We start from the raw sequence: 6,065 nt of genomic DNA, 5'->3' as shown, positions 1-6,065 counted from the left end.
TCTCGCCCCTCTGTATTTTAATGTGGGCGCGCAGGCCGGCACGCAGATCTGGCCCGGAGCCCGGCTCCGGCCCCACCGGCCTTGAGGCTCCGTCAGGACCAGCCACGGCCGCGGCGCTGGGCGGCCGAGCCCGGGCGGCCGAGGCTGAAGCTGGCCTGCGGCCGGCCGGATGCGGGTGGGAGCAGGGGTGGGGGCAGGGGTGGGGGCGGGGGTGGGGGCGGGGGTGGGGGCAGGGGTGGGGGACAGCCCCCCCCGCAGGGTGGGAGCAGGGGTGGGGGTGGGGGCAGGGGTGGGGGACAGTCCCCCCGCAGGGTGGGGGCGGGGGTGGGAGCAGGGGTGGGGGCGGGGGTGGGAGCAGGGGTGGGGGACAGCCCCCCCGCAGGGTGGGGGCGGGGGTGGGAGCAGGGGTGGGAGCAGGGGTGGGAGCAGGGGTGGGGGACAGCCCCCCCGCAGGGTGGGGGCGGGGGTGGGAGCAGGGGTGGGAGCAGGGGTGGGGGCGGGGGTGGGGGACAGCCCCCCCACAGGGTGGGGGCGGGGGTGGGGGCGGGGGTGGGGGCGGGGGCGGGGGCGGGGGTGGGGGCGGGGGTGGGGGACAGCCCCCCCACAGGGTGGGGGCGGGGGTGGGGGCGGGGGTGGGGGCGGGGGCGGGGGCGGGGGTGGGGGCGGGGGTGGGGGACAGCCCCCCGCAGGGTGGGGGCGGGGGTGGGGGCGGGGGTGGGGGCGGGGGCGGGGGTGGGGGACAGCCCCCCCGCAGGGTGGGGGCGGGGTGCCACCGGCAGACCCCCCCCCACCAGGACACGCCGTGCCCCACCCCGTCCTTTCTCCATTGCTGCGGGCGGGTCACGTCCGGCACCTGCTGCGTCTTCACACCCCGACGCTGCTCCTGGCATCTCCGTCCGTCCACGGGGGCTTGGCTGCGTGGCAGGCCGCGGCGGGGCGGCCTGGGCCATGGCCGGCGGTCACGGCGCGGGTCCCCCATCCCACGCAGCCCCCCGTGTGTCCCCCTCCCCCCACGCAGGTCCGGAGGGGCGCGGCCGGCAGAGTTGGGACGTGGCGAGACTGCCGGCGCGGGCCGGCTTCGCACCGGGTCTGCCAGGCCCCGGCCGCCCGGCCTCCAGCCCGGGACACAGCCTCGGGCCGCCCGTGCCCGCTGGCCGCTCGGGACGGCGGCTGGGGGGTGGTGACGGCGGCTGGGGGGGGGGGACGGCGGCTGGGGGGGGATGGCGGCTGGGGGGGGTGGGGACGGCGGCTGGGGGGGGATGGCGGCTGGGGGGGGTGGGGACGGCGGCTGGGGGGGGTACGGCGGCCCCGGGGGGGGGACGGCGGCTGGGGGGGGGACGGCGGCTGGGGTGGTGGGGACGGCGGCTCCGGGGGGGGGGACGGCGGCTCGGGGGGGGGGGGACGGCGGCTGGGGTGGTGGGGACGGCGGCTCCGGGGGGGGACGGCGGCTCGGGGGGGGGGGGACGGCGGCTGGGGTGGTGGGGACGGCGGCTCGGGGGGGGGGACGGCGGCTCGGGGGGGGGGGACGGCGGCTCGGGGGGGGGGACGGCGGCTCGGGGGGGGACGGCGGCTCGGGGGGGGGACGGCGGCTCCGGGGGGAGGGACGGCGGCTGGGGGTGGTGGTGACAGCGGCTGGGGGGGGGACGGCCAGGGACGAGGTGGCCGCAGCCAGCTCTCTCCCTGTGCTTGGAGCTGTGCACCTCACTCGAGTGCGCTGCCGGACCCAGGCAGCGAGCGGGGCCCAGCCGGTGCCCGGCCTCCCCGTGCCCGGCCTCGCCGCGTGCCCGGCCTCGCCGCGTGCCCGGCCTCCCCGCGTACCCGGCCTCCCGGCGTACCCGGCCTCCCCGCGTGCCCGGCCTCCCCGTGTGCCCGGCCTCCCGGCGTGCCCTGCTTCCCCGAGTGCCCAGAGTCTTCCAAGTGCCCGGCCTCCCCGTGTGCCCAGCTGGCTTCCCCGTGTGCCCGGCCTCCCCGAGTGCCCGGCCTACCCATATGCCTGGCCCCCCCCGTGTGCCTTGCCCCCCGAGTGCCCTGCCTCCCCGAGTGCCCCCCCGTGTGCCTGGCCCCCCGTGTGCCTGGCCCCCCGAGTGCCCTGCCTCCCCGAGTGCCCCCCCTGTGTGCCTGGCCCCCCCCCGCGTGCCTGGCCCCCCGAGTGCCCTGCCTCCCCGAGTGCCCCGCCCCCATGTGCGCCCAGCCCCCGCGGCCAGATTTGGCAGTGGTCTGCCTCAGCAGTGGGCCCTGCCTGCAGGGGCCCTGTGCCGTGGCCTGACGCCCAGTAAGCCTTGACCCCCGAGGCTCATGGGCCTCCACCTTGCATGACCCTGCTCTGGAGAGTGGGGACAAACCAATCAGAGGAAGAAGTTCCTGGGAAGGGAGCGGAGCCCTCCCCCCCTGCCCGGTGCCCCTCACTCAAGGCCCCAGGAAGGGGCTTGGCGAAGGCGTGGAAGCCACGTCCCCACGCCCAGCCCAGCGTTCAGGCATTGGACACAGGCGGGGGCAGGGAGTCGGCTCTGGGTCCATGCAGGAAGCCAAGGCTGGGGACAGCGGGGAGCATTCAGACCCCTGTGAGAGAAGACAGGGAGAAGCAGCCGCGTGTGGGCGTTTCCTCCGGGTGGAAAGCGGCCAGACATCCACAGGAGAAGAGGTCACGCCAGCACGAGCACGGCTTCACACACACGTGCAGATGTCCACGTACGCATGCCTGCACACGCACTAGACACACATGCAATCACAAACACAGACATGGGCCCACAGCACATAGACACACATGCATGTGCACACACGGAAACACCATACATGCAGTCATGCACACACAGAATCACACACACATGCAGGTACACACAGAGAATCACATGCATGTACACGCACATATGGAATCACATACATGCATGTACATGCACATGTGGACTCATACATGCAGGTATGCACACAGAACCATGCACACATGCATGTGCATGCACAGAATCACACATGCAGGTGTACACACAGAATCATGCACACATGCAGGTGCTCACACTGAATCACATACATGTATGTGCACACACAATCACACATACATGCAGGCATGCACACAGAGAATCATGCACATACAGGTACACGCACACAGAATCACACACGCAGGTGCACACACAGATCATGCACACCTGCAGGTGCTCACACTGAATCACACATACATGCATGTGCACACACAATCACACATACATGCATGTATGCACACAGAATCACACACATGCAGGTGCACACACAGAATCATGCACACATGCAGGTGCTCACACTGAATCACACATGCATGTGCGTGCACTGAATCACACATACACGCAGGCATGTACACAGAAAAATGCACACATGCAGGTGCACACACACGGAATCACACATGCAGGCACCCCCCACAGAATCACACGCATGCAGGTGTCCCCCACATCCCCCGACTCAGTTGTGAGCAGCTCTGGGTCACTCCCGTGGGAAGGCTGGGTGGGGAGGGGCCGCCCTGGGCGCCACAGCAGCTGCCCTATGAGCCCTCTGTCTCTATGACCTCCGCCCTGCTGCAGAACCATGGGGGGGGGACATTTCCACAGGGAGAAATCCCGAGGGGCCACGCTGGACCCCGAGGGACTGGCCGCCTCTCCCCAGGCTGGGTTCCTGCCACTGTGTGTGGTGCCATTTTTCCTAAGGGCGGGTGTAAAACATGAGAGTGGTGCGCCGTGGAGCCCGCGCGGAGGCTGCCCTGCGGTGGGCGAGCGTCCTGGTGTGGCGAGCGGCTTGTTTGGCCTCTCTTTGTTCTGTGCTCGGAGCTGCTTAGATTTCTGGTCCTCAGACCACGCTTCCATCCTCCCCCAGTCCACCTCTTCCAAGGGCCACAGCCTTGGCCCCTGGCAGGGGCTGGGGAAGCTTCCGGTCCCGCCCTGGCCCAGATGCCGCCTGGGCAGCCCCAGGCCCAAACCCACGGGAGAGCAGCTCTGCGGCCCACGCCTGGCGCTGGGGGGGGGGGGAGGGGGGGAGGAGGGTGGGGGGGAGGGCGGGGGGGGGCCTGCCCTGTCCTCCCCTCCCCAGACCTGGCCTCCCCACATTCCAGCCCTGGCCTCCCCACATTCCAGCCCTGGCCTCCCCACATTCCAGCCGGGATACCCCGAGATGGCGGCGTAGGGCGAGGGAGGTGCAACCGGAAAGCAGGGCTGGCAGGACGTTCTGGCTTCGATCTGACTGCTGCTGCAAGCCCTCCCCGCTTAGCCACAGACCCTCCTCTGTGCTGGAAGCGTCCTCCCCCTCCCCGGGCTTTGGGGGGGGTCCCTACACACTCCCTCCCCCGTCACTGGGTCCTTGGCAGCCGGGAGCGTGTGCTCCGCGTGGGGCTCCGGCTTTCACGTGGGGACACGGAGCCCACTTTCTTGTCCGCCGGGCCGGCCAGGGGGAGAGGTTCCCTGCAGGACGTCTGAGGTCTGAGGGGGTTTGGTCGGCGTGTCAGGAGCGCTCAGCCAGCTCGGCCAGTCAGGGTGTTCGCGGGAGAGAAGGGAGGATGGTGGACGGTGATCAGCTTCCTTTGCTTCCTGCTCCCACGAGTCATGGGACTCAGACCCCGACCCGAGCAGCTCAGGGTTCTCACGACAGGCCAGGCTCACAGCGCAGGAGAGGAGAAGGATTTTCGTGTAGAAGCGTCGCGTCTGTCTCCCACCGGGAGGTGGAACACGGGGGCTCAGCACGGCCCTGCCCCGCCCCCCCCCCCGCCGCCCCGCGCTGCCCCCCGCTGCCCTGTGCCACCCCCCCGCCGCCCCCCGCCGCCCCGTGCCACCCCCCCGCCGCCCCGCGCCGCCCCCCTGCCCCCTGCGCCGCCCCGTGCCGCCCCCCGCCGCCCCGCGTTGCCCCCCGCTGCCCTGTGCCACCCCCCCCGCTGCCCCGCGCCGCCCCCCGCCCCCCGCGCCGCCCCGTGCCGCCCCACACTGCCCCGCGCCGCCCCCCAGCCGCCCCCCAGCCGCCCCAGCCTCTCCAGCTCATCCGGCCTTCGCTAAGGTCCCAAGTCCAGACCGTGACTCAGGCTGCGCTGCTGCCCGAGGGCGAAGATTCCACAACAGGAGATGGGACTTAGGCTCACTCAAAGCGCAGGGCACTTGGAACAGCCCCCAGACGCCCATTTGCCCCCAGGACCTCCCGTTCCGCCTCTCCCCAGAGCTGCGGATGCGGGGGGGGGGGGGGACCCGTGCCCTCCTATCCCCACTGCGGACGGCTAGGGGGGGTGGGGGAGGGGGCTTGCTGCTCTGACTTTTCCGTTTTCGATGCACTCCCTGTACACACAGAAATGAGATTTCCTCTTCATCCACCTGTCATCCATCCATGGCATCCCCTCCTCAATCTCTGCACTGAAGACTGGCACCGCCAGCTCCTCGGAATGAATGGTAGAGACACGGTTTTCAAGGGGGCAGTGGTCCTTCAGTGGCCCTTTTCCGGAGGCCAGAGAGGCGTTCATCGCCCGGCTCGGTTGGGAGCACAGAGCGCAGGCGGCGCAGCCTCGGGAGGGCCCGGGCTGCGGGGGTGACGTCCCAGGCCCTCAGCGTGGCCTACTGGCCATTCTCCACAAATTCTCCACAACGCAGGGGTTTCCAGACCCACACTCTGCCCGGTCCGATGAGCTCAGCTGCTCGCTCCTCCAGCAGCCGTGGCCCTGTGCTATTACCTTACAGAAGAGGGGGAGTCGGGCTGCACCTGCACCCTGACCCCCCCGCCCAATATTTTGTGCAAAGAATTAGGTACAAAGACTGTACCTAATGTTGAAGCAGAAGGTTTTCCTTGGCTTTTTGCCCATCTGAAGCATTGATTATTTGGTTGTGCAAATAAGCACAGGCCCAGGGACTCACAGAATTGCCTCTGGACCTAGAAACTAGCTAGCCAGACAGACAGCCAGCAGACAGACAGAACCTGTGAATGAATAGTCAGGCCTTAGGGAAGGGTGGGGATGCTGTCATGGTTCAGTGTGAATGTTTGCGCAGGCTCCTGCACTGAGCCCGTGGTTCCAGCTGGCAGTGTTTTTGGGAGGTTCTGGAAACTAGAGGTGGGATCTGGCTGGATGAGATGGGTCA

The sequence above is a fragment of the Dipodomys merriami genome, unplaced genomic scaffold, assembly GCF_024711535.1.
Source record: "Dipodomys merriami isolate MVZ:Mamm:240054 unplaced genomic scaffold, mDipMer1.0.p SCAF_158, whole genome shotgun sequence".
Classification (NCBI taxonomy): Eukaryota; Metazoa; Chordata; class Mammalia; order Rodentia; family Heteromyidae; genus Dipodomys; species Dipodomys merriami.
This window is presented reverse-complemented; position numbering follows the sequence as displayed.